At 43.4% G+C, this 18995-nt stretch overlaps 2 pseudogenes; one reads left to right on the forward strand and one right to left on the reverse strand.

Annotated features, from left to right (window-relative positions):
* The window catches only part of LOC133362190 (zinc finger protein 208-like), a 43057-nt pseudogene extending 26786 nt beyond the window's left edge, over window positions 1-16271 (forward strand).
* LOC133362195 (uncharacterized) overlaps window positions 1-18995 on the reverse strand; it is a 426135-nt pseudogene that overhangs the window by 39960 nt on the left and 367180 nt on the right.

The raw sequence follows: 18995 nt of genomic DNA on the forward strand, positions 1-18995 counted from the left end.
AGAGATGAGCCCCACCACTGTGGTGTCATCAGCAAACTTCACAATGGTGTTGCTATGGTGGACGGCGGCACAGTCATGTGTGTAGAAGGAGTAGAGCAGGGGGCTCAGTACACAGCCCTGGGGGGAGCCGGTACTGAGGCTCAGGGCTGTGGATGTATGACGGCCCACTCTGACCCTCTGTCTGCGGCCCGAGAGGAAACTATATATCCACATGCAGGTGGAATGTGGAATCCCCAGGTCGCCCAGTTTTTCCACCAGTTTGTGTGGGAGGATGGTGTTGAACGCGGAACTGTAATCCACGAAGAGCATCCGCACATAGCTCCCCTGCTGCTCCAGGTGTGACAGTGCAGCATGTAGTGCTGTGGCCACGGCGTCCTCCGTGGATCGGTTCGCTCTGTAGGCAAACTGGTGGGGGTCAAGGTTTCGGGGCAAGCTTCCTATGATGTGACTCCGGACCAGTTTTTCAAAGCACTTCATCACCACTGGCGTGAGTGCTACTGGCCGGTAGTCGTTGTAGCTGGAAATGTGGGTTTTTTTGGGCAGCGGGACTATGGTGGAGGACTTTAGGCAGGTTGGTACAGTGGACTGTTCCAGAGACAGGTTGAAAATCCTTGTGAAGACTCCAGCCAGTTCGTCAGCACAGTCCCTCAGCACACGTCCCGGGACGCCATCAGGTCCCGCAGCCTTCCTCGGGTTGACGGCCCGCAGCGTGCGCCTCACCTCATGCTCCTCCACTGTGAGGTTTAAGCTGCTGTGGACCGTGAGGTTTGGTGATGCTGTCCCTTGTGGTGTCACCTCAAAACGGGCAAAGAAGAGGTTCAACTCCTCTGCCAGAGCGTTGTCACCATCAGCAGCTCCGCGGTTGGCCCTGTAGTTGGTGAGGTGCTGGACTCCCTGCCACACCTGCCTGCTGTCGTGACTGTCCAGGCGTTCCTCAATCCTCCTCCTGTAGTCTGCTTTGGCCTTGCGGATGCCTCTCTTCAGGTTAGCTCGGGCTGTACTGTAGAGAGCTTTGTCTCCGGAGTTGAAGGCGATATTCCTCTCCTTCAGCAGTTGCTGGACCTCCCGGGTCATCCAGGGCTTCTGGTTGGGGTAAACCCGAACGCGTTTGTCCACAGTGACAGTGTCTATGCAGTTTTTAATGTAGCACAATACACTATATGTGAACACCTCCAGGTCCTGATGTTCGAAGACCCCCCAGTCGGTCCTATCAAAGAAGTCCTGCAGCTGCTGGGTGGCACCCTCAGGCCAGATGGCGACAGTTTTTGTGATGGTAGGAGCCGTTTTCTTGATGGGGGCGTATGCAGAGATCAAAAGCAGGGACAAATGGTCAGACTGGCCCAGGTGTGGTAGTGGTCTAGCCCTGTAGCCAAGTTTGATGTTGGTGTAGACCTTGTCCAGAATCTTAGTTCCCCTAGTAGCACACTTAACATGCTGGTGGAATTTAGGGAGTGCTGCTTTTAAGTCTGCATGGTTGAAATCCCCTGCTATAATCAACACAGCGTCAGGATACTTGCTCTGCTGAATGCTAATGCTGCCATGTAAAAGTCCAATAGCTGAGTTAGCATTAGCATCCGGTGGGATGTAAACAGCAGTTATCATGACCACAGTAAACTCTCTTGGGAGGTAAATCGGCCTGCATTTAACAGTCACATACTCCAGATCTGGGGAGCAGTGGCTGTCTACAGTCACAGTGTTAGTACACCAGCTCTTATTCACGTACACACAGAGCCCCCCTCCTCTGCTCTTACCGGAGTCTACTGTTCTGTCCTGGCGCTGTGCTGTGTAGCCTGCAAGCTCAATAGCAGAGTCCGGGATGGATGAATGAAGCCAGGTTTCTGTGAAAAGCAGAATGCAGCTGTCCTTCACTACGTTGCTCGCTGTAGTCTGTAGCCTCAATTCATCCATTTTGTTCGCGATGGATCTGGCGTTCGTGAGAAATAGGCTGGGTAGCGGTGGTTTGAGTGGCTGCCTCCGTAGCCTGGCTAGCGCACCGGCCCTGCAGCCTCGCCTCCGTCTTCTCTCTCTACGCCGCCTTCGCCTCCTCCACGCCGGGATGATAATCCACGGAGAGCCGGGCCTCTCCACTGGAATCTTGTGAAGACGGAGAAACTCGCTTGTAACACTCCGATCGTAACATAGTCCGATCTTAAGGAGATCGTGCCGGCTAAAGGTGTTACTCGCCCGACAAAATGAACACGAAACAAGACATAACGCGAACATAAACAACCATACAAGGCACCGACCGGGTAGACACTGAGCTGCTGCAACTGTGTGCGCCGTCATGATGCCTGGTGGCATGTGTTGTAATTATTGCACAGCAAATGATGTGAGCGTGCTGTCTTGTTTATTCCAAACTTTGTCACGTTAAGGTGGTGCTTCGTAGTCCTATCGGATTACTTGTTGATGTGGTGTGATGCGCATTGGTTGTGAGGTGTTTCAATTCCTGATTTTACTCTCGTTGTTAAGTGGTCTTGTTGAGCTAAAGTTGGAGAAAGTCATTGCTCACACACGCTTACAAGCGATACCATTTCGATTATCAATAAAAGTGTATGACAGCAATCGTAATAATTGTCGTGAATTAAATTTAACAAATCACCTTGATTTACTGACGCGCTCATATCAACACAAATACTTAAATATTTTTTATAAAACAAAGTCAGTACAGTATACATTTGCACCTCTTAGTCGAAGTCGAACTGGACATCAGCATTTTGATACTTCAGACTGTATGTCGATGTTAAATCCTCTAAACTTGCATCAGTTTAAAGGACATTGTCGGGTGAATATTGGAAAATTAACACGAAGCACGGAATTATGCATGGATATGTATGTAATTATTCAAACAGAAGTGTACAATTACGCAGTAGGATGTACATACGTATTAAGGTTAAATTACAATGGCCGGATTAGCTAAGCTATGTTGCTACATATGCGGATTGTTAATGTAAAAATTAACAATTGAATGCAAAGTCCATGATAATCCAAGACGAGAACAAAGGAATTGAATGCTAGAGGGGAGTTATAAGGGGCTTAAATTCAGACCTCAAGACCATTTCGAGAGGGATTTCACTGAGGATAGACGCTCGACTCCTCGCTCTGCAGATTACCCTTCTCCTGCGAGACCCAGCCTGGCGAGCCCGATTGCCTGGCGACTGGGAGAGTTCGTGGCGATCTCTTCAGACGGGTTACAGGGACATCGACACGCTGTGCATGAACAAGTAAGTGTCTTCGTTAGTGGATAAAACTGGTAGTCGCGTGTAGCCCACCTTACGAGACGTTACTGTGTGTCGATTAGACGGTAGTGAGAGTTTGCTTTTTGGCGATTTAAGCCAGACATCCACGCAGCTTAGAGGGCGCCTTTAACTCTCAACGACACCCGCGACTGTTACTCTGCTCTGAAGAATCAGTCACATGGAGCAGATAAACTCTCCACAGCGCCACGCACACACGGGCGAGAAGCCGTTCAATTGCTCTGTGTGCGGGAAGGCATTTTCACTGAAATCAAATCTTCACAGTCACCAGAAAACACACTCGGGCGAGATTCCATTCAAGTGCTCTGTTTGTGGGAAGGCATTTGCACGGAAATCATTTCTTCACAGTCACCAGAAAACACACACGGGCGAGAAGCCGTTCAAGTGCTCTACGAGGGAGAGGACATGTTCACAGTCATCACCCCGAAACAAGCATCAGAAGATCCGCAATGATAGTGAAGTGAAATCAAAAGGTGAAATTCAAAGTACTGCAATGAGTCCTGAAAAAAATGCATCTTTCGAACCTAGGCAGGTGGATCCTGAGAGATTGCTGAATGTAGCGGATGTAATGAGTCCTGACGACAATTCCTCTTTCGAACCTATGCAGTTGGATCCTGAGAGACGGCTAGATGTAGTGGATGTAATCAGCGCTAACGACAATTCCACTTTCGACCCCATGAAGTTGGATCCGGAGAGATGGCTGGATGTAGTGGAGTGGCTGAAGACTCAAACGTATTGAGTACATCTGTTAACTGTTGCCCTGTGTAGATTCGTGTCTCTTAGATATATTTTTTCAGTGATTTCCAGTACTCCGAGCTAGAGTGATGTTGTGAATGCTCTATAATGTGTTCAGATGAACGTATTCCTTTTAAGTTCCAGAAGTGTTCACTTATTTCAGGATGACAACAATGTTATACTTCTATAGATGCGTTGCTTCGTCTGGTGGTTGTATCATCGGGACTGGTAAATGTTTGGTGTTTATGGTAGAAGGTGCCATGTCATCCTCTCACAGCTAATTGCGTGTTAAAGTTTATTCTAGACTTCGTCACGTTAAGGTGGTGCTTCGTAGTCCTATCGGACTACTTGTTGATGTGTTGTGAAGCGCAGTGGTTGTGTGGTGGTTCAATTTCTAATTTCACTCTCGTGGTTAAGTGGTTTTGTTGATCTAAAGTTGGAGAAATACTGTGATCACAACTTTGCTCAATATTTTAAACATGTTCTTTAATTTTTTTTATTATTGTGTAATAAATAAAATAACTTAAAATAATAGGTTTCAGAGTGTGCGTGGATTGCACGTTCGTTGTTCTTGTGTTTGATGGCTTGGACTTCTGGACGAATGGCTTCAGTCGAAAAGGACGTCAATGGGGAAATCGATGTTTACGTGTTATATTTTAAGAATATGTTTTAACTGTTGAATTCCTATTGGGAAATCATCTGCCTAGTTCCTTCCTGTTTGAGCATGCGTATTAATAAAGATTTCGATACGAGTGTTAACGTGAATTTTCTTGCAGATTAATAAAGACCTGAATTGTTTTTAAAGATGACTGATCGTTCGTTATTTCAACCATATCCTTCCTTAAAAAAACACGGACGAGTAGACATACACACACAAGTGTGCTTATAAACACGACTGTCTATACAGCGGTGTGCATTTACACACGAGTGTGCATGTGTCTCGACGAGTTTTAACTTTAATTTTCTTGCAGAACAATAAAGATCTGACATGTTAAAGATGATAAATCGTCCCTTATTGCTACAATGTTCATAGCGAACACGTGTGGAGGCGAGTTTCAGGTGAAGCATCTCCAGCACACAAGTTGACCCTCACCTGGCAGCATCGTGGCTGTCCGCTGATCACACTCGTGACGTCACACTCATGACGTCACACGCACGAGCTGTAGGGGCGGGGCTCTGTCTGCTCAGTGGCGCTGTTTTCATTAATTTAGCACCACGAGCGGGGAGTCTCATCCCTGTAGTTCCCTGTTGTGGTGCCGCATTCATTACCACGTTGCCTTTCAATTCTTTGCACACGAGGCTATAATATAATAAGTAGTGCGTTCCACTCAGAGGTCGAAAACGGGTTTTGATTCCTTACCCGTACCCTTAAGCTAAACACGGAATTATGCATGTAGATGTATGTAATTATTCAAACAGTGGGATGTACATACATATTAAAGTTTAATTAGTTAAGCTATGTTGATTAATATGCGGATTGTAAATGTAGAAATTAACTATTTAATGCAATGGCCAAGTCGAGAACAAAGGATTTGAATGCTAGAGGGGAGTTATAAGGGGCTTAAAATCAGACCTCAAGACCATTTCGAGAGGGATTTCGCTGTGGATAGACGCGCAACTCCTCGCTGTGCAGATTACCCTTCTCCTGCGAGACCCAGCCTGGCGAGCACGATTGCGTGGCGACTCGGAGAGTTCGTGGCGATCTCTTCAGACGGGTTACAGGGACATCGACACGCCGTGCATCAACAAGTAAGTGTCTTCGTTAGTGGATAAAACTGGTAGTCGCGTGTAGCTCGACTTACGAGACGTTACTGTGTATCGGTTAGACGGTAGTGAGAGTTTTCTTGTGTGGATTTTATTTAGACATCCACGCAGCTTAGAGGGTGCCTTTAACTATCAACAACAACCCAGACTGTTACTCTGCTCTGAAGAATCAGTCACATGGAGCAGATGAACTCACCACAGCGCCACGCACACACGGGCGAGAAGCCGTTCAATTGCTCTGTGTGTGGGAAGGCATTTGCATGGAAATCAAATCTTCACAGTCACCAGAAAACACACTCAGGCGAGAAGCCATTCAAGTGCTCACTTTGTGGGAAGGCATTTGCAAGGAAGTCAGATCTTCACAGGCACCAGAAAACACACTCGAGTGAAAAGACATTTAATTGCTCTACGAGGGAGAGGACATGTTCACAGTCATCACCCCGAAACAAGCATCAAAGTGCTGAAATGAGTCCTGAAAAAAATGCATGTTTCGAACCTAGGCAGGTGGATCCTGAGAGATTGCTGAATGTAGTGGATGCAATGAGTCCTGACGACAATTCCTCTTTCGACCCCATGAAGTTGGATCCGGAGAGATGGCTGGATGTAGTGGAGTTTCTGAAAACTCAAACGTATTGAGTACATCTGTTAACTGTTGAATTATGTATATTCGTGTCTCTTAGATATTTTTTCAGCGATTTCCATTACTCCAAGCAAGAATGATCTTGTCAATGCTTTATAATGTGTACAGATGAAAGTCTTCCTTTTAAGTTCCAGAAGTGTTCACTCATTTCAGGATGACAACAATGTTATACTTCTATAGATGCGTTGCTTCGTCTGGTGGTTGTATCATCGGGACTGCTAAATGTGTGGTGTTTATGGTAGAAGGTGCCATGTCATCCTCTCACAGCTAATTGCGTGTTAAAGTTTATTCTAGACTTCGTCACGTTAAGGTGGTGCTTTGTAGTCCTATCGGACTACTTGTTGATGTGTTGTGAAGCGCAGTGGTTGTGTGGTGGTTCAATTTCTTATTTTACTCTCGTGGTTAAGTGGTTTTGTTGAGCTAAATTTGGAGAAATACTGTGATCACATCTTTGCTCAATATTTTAAACATGTTCTTTAATTTTTTTTATCATTGTGTAATAAACAAAATAACTTAAAGTATAGGTTTCAGAGTGTGCGTGGATTGCACGTTCGTTGTTCTTGTGTTTGATGGCTTGGACTTCTGGACGAATGGCTCCAGTCGAAAAGGACGTCAATGGGGAAATCGACGTTTAGGTGTTGAATTTTAAGAATATGTTTTAACTGTTGAATTCCTATTGGGAAATCATTTGCCTAGTTCCTTCCTGTTTGATCAAGCGTATTAATAAAGATTTCGATACGAGTGTTAACGTGAATTTTCTTGCAGATTAATAAAGACCTGAATTGTTTTTAAAAATGACTGATCGTACGTTATTTCAACCATACCCTTACTTTAAAAAACACGGACGAGTAGACATACACACACAAGTGTGCTTATAAACACGACTGTCTATACAGCGGTGTTTATTCACACACGAGTGTGCATGTGTTTCTACGCGTTTTAACTTTAATTTTCTTGCAGAACAATAAAGACCTGACATGTTAAAGATGACTAATCGTACCTTATTGAAGAAGGGAAATAATAAAATAATACAAATAAAGCAATAATTTTTTTAATAAAATAACTTTATTATGTTTTATTTTAATTAAATAATAAAATATTAAAAATTTTACTGAATCAAATTACTTCATAAAATTATTTTGTTATGTTTTATTATTTTATTATTTCCCTTCTACGTGACTTTACCGAAAGAACCAAGAAGATGAAGAAGAAAATAAAACATAATGAAATAATTGTATTATGTTTTATTTTCATTCTTTTATTATTTCCCTTCTTCGTGACTTTACCGAAAGAACCAAGAAGGTTCATTTACTTGCAGAACAATAAAGACCTGACATGTTAAAGATGACTAATCGTCCCTTATTGCTACAATGTTCATAGCGAACACGCGTGGAGGCGAGTTTCAGGTGAAGCATCTCCAGCACACAAGTTGACCCTCACCTGGCAGCATCGTGGCTGTCCGCTGATCACACTCATGACGTCACACTCATGACGTCACACGCACGAGCTGTAGGGGCGGGGCTCTGTCCGCTCAGTGGCGCTGTTTTCATTAATTTAGCACCACGAGCGGGGAGTCTCATCCCTGTAGTTCCCTGTTGTGGTGCCGCATTCATCACCACGTTGCCCCTAAATTCTTTGTACGACACAATATGAAAATAAGTTGTGTGTTCCACTACACATACTTACACGGGTACACATATACACTCCTTTGTACACACACCCACACACGAGTGGGAATAGCAGTGTATATACATAGACGAATGTGCATACATATAAACACGAATGTGCATCTACAGGGGTGTACATACAGATAGGCAACGCAGTGTACATAAACACACGAGTGTACATACAAAGCATTGTACATACACTAGGATTGCGTTCCACTGCGAACACGCACGTTTGTACCTACATACATATGCACACAAATACATGTACATGCACACACGAGTGCTCGTCTTGTTGTAGTGTTTCCTATGTAATGGTTTATGGTATACACAGGAGTACAAAATGTGCACTTCACACCTATGCGCTCTTTGCCCATTGATCGTGATGATGATGAAAAACATATTACTTGATGTAACAGAGAAACGAATGCTTACAATTGGAACAATAAATATATTCAACGAGTTTTGATTAGGATGGTGCTGTTAAATAGCTATTCCAATCCATTGAGATTGCACATTCATCAAATTGTAATGCGACCACAATGCGATCCTTATAATTATAGTGCAATTCTAATCCCGCACCCCCAGTTCGCATATCCGTCCCTAGTTTCGAAAATAAATATATGCATACATATGCATACATCTGAGTATAGTTGGATTATAATGTAGGAGGACATAGAAGAAATCTAACTCATCTTCGGTAGATATGAGTCGAGTTAGATTCCTTCTATGTCCTCCTACATTATAATCCCACTTTACTCGGATGAGCAACCACCACTCCTCGACTCCCGTTGATTGGGAGGTGAGCCCACGGTAGCCTGGCGCTTACAGCTTTCTACACCTTACGCCACGCTCCCACGTCCCCTTGATTCGTTTGTTTTTGTCTGAAGAAGAGCCCCCTGTTGTTTGGCATTCCCAAAGGCCAGCAGCGAACCCCGCTTTGCGCTCGAATTACACTTATGCCGATGTGTGCTGTTTTGTTTTAGGAATTTCCCATTTCTGTTTTGCATTTTGTCGTGATGTTTTGTGTTGAGTTCCGTCTCGTGAGTGTTTAAGTTTATTCTCGACTTCGTCACGTTGAGGTGGTGCTTTGTAGTCCGCTGTAGTCCTATTGACGAAGAGCTTAAATCGAAAAGGACTTCAATTTGGAGTTAATGATCGACGTTTACATGTTGGATCTGAGAATATTTTATTACTGTTGCATTTCTGAAAGTGAAATAATTATCCTAGTTCCTTAACTGTTGACCAAGCGAATTAATACAGATTTTAATGCGAGTTTTAACGTTAATATTCTTGTAGATGAATATAGCCCTGTTTGTTTTTAAAGGTGTCTGATCGTTCCTTAACATTGCAGGGTGAATTTTAGCAAATTAACGCGATTTATGCGGTGAGATGCACATGTGTATTCAGGCTTAAGCTAGATATTAAACACGGAATTATGCATGGAGATGTATGTAATTATTCAAACGGTGGTATGTACGTACATATTAAAGTTTAATTACAATGAACAGATTAGTTAAGCTATGTAGATTGATATGCGGATTGGAGTTATAAGGGGCTTAAAATCAGACCTCAAGACCATTTCGAGAGGGATTTCACTGAGGATAGACGCTCGACTCCTCGCTCTGCAGATTACCCTTCTCCTGCGAGACCCAGCCTGGCGAGCCCGATTGCCTGGCGACTGGGAGAGTTCGTGGCGATCTCTTAAGACGAGTTACAGGGACATCGACACGCCGTGCATCAACAAGTAAGTGTCTTCGTTAGTGGATAAAACTGGTAGTCGCGTGTAGCCCGACTTACGAGGCGTTACTGTCTCGGTTAGACGTTAGTAAGAGTTTGCTTCTTGGCGAATTGAGCCAGACATCCACGCAGCTTAGAGGGCGCCTTTAACTCTCAACTACACCCGCGACTTTTACTCTGCTCTGAAGAATCGGTCACATGGAGCAGATACTCTCTCCACAACGCCACGCACACACGGGCGAGAAGCCGTTCAATTGCTCTGTGTGTGGGAAGGCATTTTCACGTAAATCCAATCTTAACACTCACCAGAAGATACACACGGGTGAGAAGCCGTTCAAGTGCTCTGTGTGTGGGAAGGCATTTTCACATAAACAACATCTTAACAGACACCAGAAAACACACACGGGCGAGAAGCCGTTCAATTGCTCTGTGTGTGGGAAGGCATTTGCACAGTCAGCACATCTTCACAATCACTAGAAAACACACACGGGCTTGAAGCCGTTCAAGTGCTCTATTTGTGTGAAGGCATTTTCACGGAAAACAATTCTACGCAATCACCAGAAAACACACACGGGCGAGAAGCCATTCAATTGCTCGGTGTGTGGGAAGGCATTTTCACTTAAAACAATTCTACGCAATCACCAGAAAACACACACGGGCGAGAAGCCATTCAAATGCTCTGTGTGTGGGAAGGCATTTTCACAGAAATCATATCTTCACAGTCATCAGAAAATACACTCGGGTGAGAAGCCATTCAAATGCTCTGTGTGTGGGAAGGCATTTGCACAGAAATCACATCTTCAGAGTCACCAGAAAACACACACGGGCGAGAAGCTATTCAATTGCTCTGTTTGTGGGAAGGCATTTTCTCACAAATCACATCTTAACACTCACCAGAAAACACACTCCGGTGAGAAGCCGTTCAATTGCTCTATTTGTGGAAAGGCATTTGCGGATAAATCAAATCTTAACACTCACCAGAAAACACACTCAGGTGAGAAGCCGTTCAAGTGCTCTGTGTGTGGGAAGGCATTTTCACATAAACCACATCTTCACAGTCACCAGAAAACACACACGGGCGAGAAGCCATTCAAGTGCTCTGTTTGTGGTAAAACATTTTCACAGAAATCAAATCTTAACAGTCACCAGAAAACACACTCGGGCGAGAAGCCATTCAAGTGCTCTGTTTGTGAGAAGGCATTTGCATGGAAATCAGCTCTTCACAGGCACCAGAAAACACACTCGGGTGAAAAGCCATTTAATTGCTCTACGAGAGAGAGTCCTGAAAAAAATGCATCTTTTGATCCTATACAGGTGGATCCTGAGAGATGCCTAGATGTAGTGGATGTCATGAGTCCTGACAACAATTCCTTTTTCGACCTCATGCAGTTTGATCCTGAGAGGTTGCTGGATGTAATGAGCCCTGCCGACAATTCCTCTTTCGACCCCATGCAGGTGGATACTGAGAAATGGCTGCTGGAATGGCTGGAGAGTCAAAGTTTTGAGAACTTCTGTTAACTCTTGAAGTCCTGGAATGTGCATGTTTGTGTCTCTGTTAGATCAGTTAATAAGGTACAAAATATTATTTCCGTGATTTCCAGTACTCCAAGCTAGAGTGATGTTTCGGCCACAACGCAAGCAGCCGTCGTCAGGTGGAGAACAGGTTCGTCAAGTAGTCATTCAGACTCTGTCTACTTGACAGACCTATTCTTCACCTGAAGATGGCTGCTTGCGTTGTGGCCGAAACGTCGTGAAAATTATTTTATTATGTTTTATTTTTATTATTTTATTACTTCACTTCTACGTGACTTTACCAAAAGAACCAAGAAGATTGATCCCTGCAGTCACGAAAGCTTTAAATCGAAATAGAGTAATGTTGTGAATGCTCTATAATGTGTTCAGATGAACGTATTCCTTTTAAGTTCCAGAAGTGTTCACTTATTTCAGGATGACAACAATGTTATACTTCTATAGATGCGTTGCTTCGTCTGGTGGTTGTATCATCGGGACTGGTAAATGTTTGGTGTTTATGGTAGAAGGTGCCATGTCATCTTCTCACAGCTAATTGCGTGTTAAAGTTTATTCTAGACTTCGTCACGTTAAGGTGGTGCTTTGTAGTCCTATCGGACTACTTGTTGATGTGTTGTGAAGCGCAGTGGTTGTGTGGTGGTTCAATTTCTAATTTTACTCTCGTGGTTAAGTGGTTTTGTTGAGCCAAAGTTGGAGAAATACTGTGATCACAACTTTGCTCAATATTTTAAACATATTGTTAATTTTTTTTATCATTGTGTAATAAACAAAATAACTTAAAGTAATAGGTTTCAGAGTGTGCGTGGATTGCACGTTCGTTGTTCTAGTGTTTGATGGCTTGGACTTCTGGACCAATGGCTTCAGTCGAAAAGGACGTAAATGGGGAAATCGACGTTTACGTGTTAGATTTTAGGAATATGTTTTAACTGTTGAAATTGGGAAATAATTTGCCCAGTTCCTTCCTGTTTGAGCATGCGTATTAATAAAGATTTCGATACGAGTGTTAACGTGAATTTTCTTGCAGATTAATAAAGACCTGAATTGTTTTTAAAGATGACTGATCGTACGTTATTTCAACCATATCCTTCCTTTAAAAAACGCGGACGAGTAGACATACACACACAAGTGTGCTTATAAACACGACTGTCTATACAGCGGTGTGCATTCACACACGAGTGTGCATGTGTCTCGACGAGTTTTAACTTTAATTTACTTGCAGAACAATAAAGAACTGACATGTTAAAGATGACTAATCGTACCTTATTGAAGAAGGGAAATAATAAAATAATACAAATAAAGCAATAATTTTTTAATAAAATAACTTTATTATGTTTTATTTTAATTAAATAATAAAATATTAAAAATTTTACTGAATCAAATTACTTCATAAAATTATTTTGTTATGTTTTATTATTTTATTATTTCCCTTCTACGTGACTTTACCGAAAGAACCAAGAAGATGAAGAAGAAAATAAAACGTAATAAAATAATTGTATTATGTTTTATTTCTATTATTTTATTATTTCCCTTCTTCGTGACTTTACCGAAAGAACCAAGAAGGTTAATTTACTTGCAGAACAATAAAAACCTGACATGTTAAACATGACTAATCGTCCCTTATTGCTACAATGTTCATAGCGAATACGTGTGGAGGCGAGTTTCAGGTGAAGCATCTCCAGCACACAAGTTGACCCTCACCTGGCAGCATCGTGGCTGTCCGCTGATCACACTCATGACGTCACACTCATGACGTCACACGCACGAGCTGTAGGGGCGGGGCTCTGTCCGCTCAGTGGCGCTGTTTTCATTAATTTAGCACCACGAGCGGGGAGTCTCATCCCTGTAGTTCCCTGTTGTGGTGCCGCATTCATCACCACGTTGCCCCTCAATTATTTGTACGACACGATATGAAAATAAGTTGTCTGTTCCACTACACATACTTACACGGGTACACATACACACTCCCTTGTACACATAAGTGGACATACACAGCGGTGTAGAAAAATGCACGAATGTGCATCCACCCCGCTTTGTACACACAAAGATAAAGATCCCCCGTATAGCCTCAACAGACTGTAGGGGCAATACACACACAAATGTGCGAGCACGCACGATTGTACATACATACACACACGTGTACAGACCCACACGTGTCCATGAACGAGTGTAAATACATACACGAATGTACACGCACAGCAGTACACACCCATGTACATACACATGGCTACAGTTCCCTGTTGTGGTACCGCATTCATTACCACGTTGCCCCTCAATTCTTGGTACGACACAATATTATAACAATAACACACGAGTACACACATACACTCCCTTGTACACGCACCCACACACGAGTGGACATACACAGAGCTGTAGATACATACACGAATGTGCATACACACAGCTTTGTACATACACACACGGGTGCACATGCATACACGAGTGCGCATACACACACGAGTATACATACACGGCAGTGTACGTACACAGGGATTGCGTTTGACATCACAAATAAATGTGCGAACAAATTAGTGTACATACCTATACACACATACACGCATGTACATATCCACAAAAACAAGTGTAAATATACACGTGTACACACATTGCAGAGTGAATATTAGCAAATGAACGCGAATTATGTGGTGAGATGCACATATGTATTCAGACTTAAGCTCAATAGCCAGATTAGCGAAGCTAATTGCTAGATATGCAGATTGGAAATTCCAAAAATAACAATTGAATGTAAAGTTCATGAAATTCAACGTCGGAAAACTTCATCTTTCATCAATGCAACACCATTCCAAACGACCCCAGCATTTGTGTGCTGGTGTCATTGACCCAATTCGATTGATACCTGTGACTTACAGCTTTCCACACCTTACGCCACGCTCCCACGCCCCCTTCATTCGTTTTTTTGTTAATCAGAAGAAAGCAATCCCTGTTGTTTGTCAATCCCCAGCCACGAGTAAAGTTTTGAAAAAACAACCCCCTTCCTTCATTGACAGTGTTGGACGGTAACGCTGCGGTGGATGTGAGCAAAGTCCCGGAGGGAAGGCTCGTAGCCACCACAGCGGCCCACGAGGTCTTTGGGCGGGTGCGAGGGGCTGGTAACCCCTCAATACTCAATGCATTTAGCAAAAAAACTCGTATTCTTAGGTTTTTTCGGTAAAGTCATGTAGGTAAAACACATTAAAAAGTAAAATAAAATAAAAATCACGACGTTTCAGAGGCAACAGGTGGTACCATCACAGCCAAGACAGCTGTATAAAAAAAAAAACTCGTCGCAAATTTTAAACACGTGCAAAATATTGAACACATACACACTGGTGTATATACACACCGAAGGTCGTATGTTACAGACTAGAAGATGACGATTGTTTTTTTTTTTGCGTAACGTTATTATGAACCACGCTTTCAAGCTAAACCATTCAGATGATTATTCAAAGTTTATGACAGAAATTATAACAAAACACTCTCGTTTGCTAAAAGCACCGTGCTCAACACGAGTGTCCTTAAATATGTTTATTAAACAGGTTCAGAACAGTATTAACTTGCACCTATTAGTCCAAGATGGGGCCGGCTAGTTTTTTTTGGCTAGTCCCGTGTGTGTTTGTTGTGTGAGGTGTCTTGATAGCAGTCGTTCTCCACTGTAGTCCTGGCATCTGCTGCTCAGATTCCTTCCACAGCTGTGGTCCCAGTGGCACCGTCTCTCCGGGGGGGGACCATGTGGTGTGTGTGTGACGTGTATCACGGGGTGTGTGGGTGTGTGCCTGGGATGTGTCACGGGGTGGGTTGGTAGTCTGGTGATAGTGGTCATGGTTGGCAGCGATCCACGACCACAACAACCACCCCTACTGTGTGGTGGACATGCCACCACAAAGCAGCACGCGGCGGAGGAGTGAGGTGATCGCTCACGCCACGCGAGCAAGGCTCCCTCGCTTCCTCTTCTTTCCCTGCATCACCACCTCCACCACCTGCACCTCCTGCACCTCCTCCTTTGTCTCGTCCTCCATCTCTTCCGTCGTGAGAATTATTTTATTATGTTTTATTTTTATTATTTTATTACTTCCCTTCTACGTTACTTTACCGAAAGAACCATGAAGATGAATCCCTGCAGTTTAGAGAATTTTAGCAAATTCACAGGAAGCACGGAAATATGCATGGAGATGTATGCAATTATTCAAACAGAAGTGTACAATTACGCAGTATAATGTACATACGTATTAAGGTTAAATTACAATGGCCAGATTCGCTAAGCTATGTTGCTACATATGCGGATTGTTAATGTAAAATAATTAACAATTGAATGCAAAGTCTATGATAATCCAAGACGAGAACAAAGGATTTGTATGCTAGAGGGGAGTTATAAGGGGCTTAAAATCAGTCCTCAAGACCATTTCGAGAGGGATTTCGCTGAGGATAGACGTGCAAATCCTCGCTCTGCAGATTACCCTTCTCCTGCGAGACCCAGCCTGGCGAGCCCGATTGCGTGGCGACTGGGAGAGTTCGTGGCGATCTCTTCAGAAGGGTTACAGGGACATCGACACGCCGTGCATCAACAAGTAAGTGTCTTCGTTAGTGGATAAAACTGGTAGTCGCGTGTAGCCCGACTTACGAGACGTTACTGTGTGTAGGTTAGACGTTAGTGAGAGTTTGCTTTTTGGCGATTTGAGACAGACATCCACGCAGCTTAGAGGGTGCCTTTAACTCTCAACAACACCCGCGACTGTTACTCTGCTCTGAAGAATCAGTCACATGGAGCAGATAAACTATCCACATCGCCACGCACACACGGGCGAGAAGCCGTTCAATTGCTCTGTGTGTGGGAAGGCATTTTCACGGAAATCCCATCTTAACAGACACCATAAAACACACGCGGGCGGGAAGCCGTTCAGTTGCTCTGTGTGTGGGAAGGCATTTGCGGAGAAATCACATCTAAACAGACACCAGAAAACACACACGAACGAGAAGTCATTCAATTGCGCTGTGTGCGGGAAGGCATTTTCACGGAAATAAAATCTTCAGTCACAAGAAAACACACTCGGGCTAGAAGCCATTTCATTGCTCTCAGAGGGAGAGGACATGTTCACGGCCATCACCCGAAACAAGCACCAGAAGAGCCGCAATGATAGGGAAGTGAAATCAAAATGTAGAATTCAAAGTGCTGCAATGAATCCTGAAAAAATGCATCTTTCGAACCTATGCAGGTGGATCCTGAAAGATGGCGAGATGTAGTGGATGTAATCAGCGCTGACGACAATTCCTCTTTCGACCCCATGAAGTTGGATCCGGAGAGATGGCTGGATGTAGTGGAGTGGCTGAAGACTCAAACGTATTTAGTACATCTGTTAACTGTTGCCCTGTGTATATTCGTGTCTCTTAGATATATTTTTTCAGTGATTTCCAGTACTCCGAGCTAGAGTGATGTTGTGAATGGTCTATACTGTGTTGAGATGAAAGCCTTCCTTTTAAGTTCCAGAAGTGTTCACTTATTTCAGGATGACAACAATGTTATACTTCTATAGATGCGTTGCTTGGTCTGGTGGTTGTATCATCGGGACTGGTAAATGTGTGGTGTTTATGGTAGAAGGTGCCATGTCATCCTCTCACAACTAATTGCGTGTTAAAGTTTATTCTAGACTTCGTCACGTTAAGGTGGTGCTTTGTAGTGCAATCGGATTACTTGTTGATGTGTTGTGAAGCGCAGTGGTTGTGTGGTGGTTCAATTTCTAATTTTACTCTCGTGGTTAAGTGGTTTTGTTGAGCTTAAGTTGGAGAAATACTGTGATCACAACTTTGCTCAATATTTTAAACATGTTCTTTAATTTTCGATTTAAAGCTTTCGTGACTGCAGGGATTCATCTTCTTGGTTCTTTCGGTAAAGTCACGTAGAAGGGAAATACTAAAATAATAATATTTTATTATGTTTTTTATTATTTTATTATTTCCATTCTACGTGACTTTACTGACAGAACCAAGAAGATGTTCTTAAAAAAATTGTATCATTGTGTAATAAATAAAATAACTTAAAATAATAGTTTTCAGAGGGTGCGTGGATTGCACGTTCGTTGTTCTTGTTTGATGGCTTGGACTTCTGGACGAATGGCTTCAGTCAAAAAGGACGTCAAAGGGGAAATCGACGTTGACGTGTTAGATTTTAAGAATATGTTTTAACTGTTGAAATAGGGAAATAATTTGCCCAGTTCCTTCCTGTTTGAGCATGCGTATTAATAAAGATTTCGATACGAGTATTAACGTGAATTTTCTTGCAGATTAATAAAGACCTGAATTGTTTTTAAAGATGACTGATCGTACGTTATTTTCAACCATATCCTTCCTGAAAAAAACACGGACGAGTAGACATACACACACAAGTGTACTTATAAACACGACTGTCTATACAGCGGTGTGCATTCACACACGAGTGTGCATGTGTTTCTACGAGTTTTAACTTTAATTTACTTGCAGAACAATAAAGACCTGACATGTTAAAGATGACTAATCGTCCTTTATTTAAGAAGGGAAATAATAAAATAATAAAATAAAAAAAAATTTGAAATAAAATAATTTTATTATCTTTTATTTTAATCAAATAATAAAATAATAAATTTTAAACAAAATAAAATTACTTCCTAAAATTATTTTATTATATTTTATTAATACGTGACTTTTACCGAAAGAACCAAGAAGGTGAAGAAGAAAACAAAACATAATAAAATAATTGTATTATGTTTTATTTTTATTATTATTTCCCTTCTTCGTGACTTTACCGAAAGAACCAAGAAGGTTAATTTACTTGCAGAACAATAAAAACCTGACATGTTAAAGATGACTAATCGTCCCTTATTGCTACAATGTTCATAGCGAACACGTGTGGAGGCGAGTTTCAGGTGAAGCATCTCCAGCACACAAGTTTACCCTTTTTTTTGGCTAGTCCCGTGTGTGTTTGTTGTGTGAGGTGTCTTGATAGCAGTCGTTCTCCACTGTAGTCCTGGCATCTGCTGCTCAGATTCCTTCCACAGCTGTGGTCCCAGTGGCACCGTCTCTCCGGGGGGGGACCATGTGGTGTGTGTGTGTGTGACGTGTATCACGGGGTGTGTGGGTGTGTGCCTGGGATGTGTCACGGGGTGGGTGGGTAGTCTGGTGATAGTGGTCATGGTTGGCAGCGATCCACGACCACAACAACCACCCCTACTGTGTGGTGGACATGCCACCACAAAGCAGCACGCGGCGGAGGAGTGAGGTGATCGCTCTCGCCACGCGAGCAAGGCCCCCTCGCTTCCTCTTCTTTCCCTGCATCAACAACAACAACAATAACCGCCATTCGCCACTAAGTGGCGGTGACGTCACCACGACGCTTGTGCCAGGCCAAGTGCACCTTGAGGCTACCACGTGAAGTGTCGAACGCCCGCTGGCAGGAGGTCACGGGGCAGACCCAGCAGGTGCCACGGGTCGACTGACCGAGATCACCGAGATGACTGGCTGATGCACCACCTGTGCCCCCTACTGTACCAACTTGCTGTGCTTTAGCCACCCGGCGCTCCGCTCGTTGTTGTGAGCGTCGCTCCTCCGCCCTCCGTTGTTGTTGGAGGGCGACTGCCTCCAACTGCCCAGTAGCGTCCTTCACGAGCCTGCATCACCACCTGCACCACCTGCACCTCCTCCACC

Source organism: Lethenteron reissneri, unplaced genomic scaffold, assembly GCF_015708825.2.
Source record: "Lethenteron reissneri isolate LAM-NWPU_2019-01 unplaced genomic scaffold, ASM1570882v1 scaffold_140, whole genome shotgun sequence".
NCBI lineage: Eukaryota > Metazoa > Chordata > Hyperoartia > Petromyzontiformes > Petromyzontidae > Lethenteron > Lethenteron reissneri.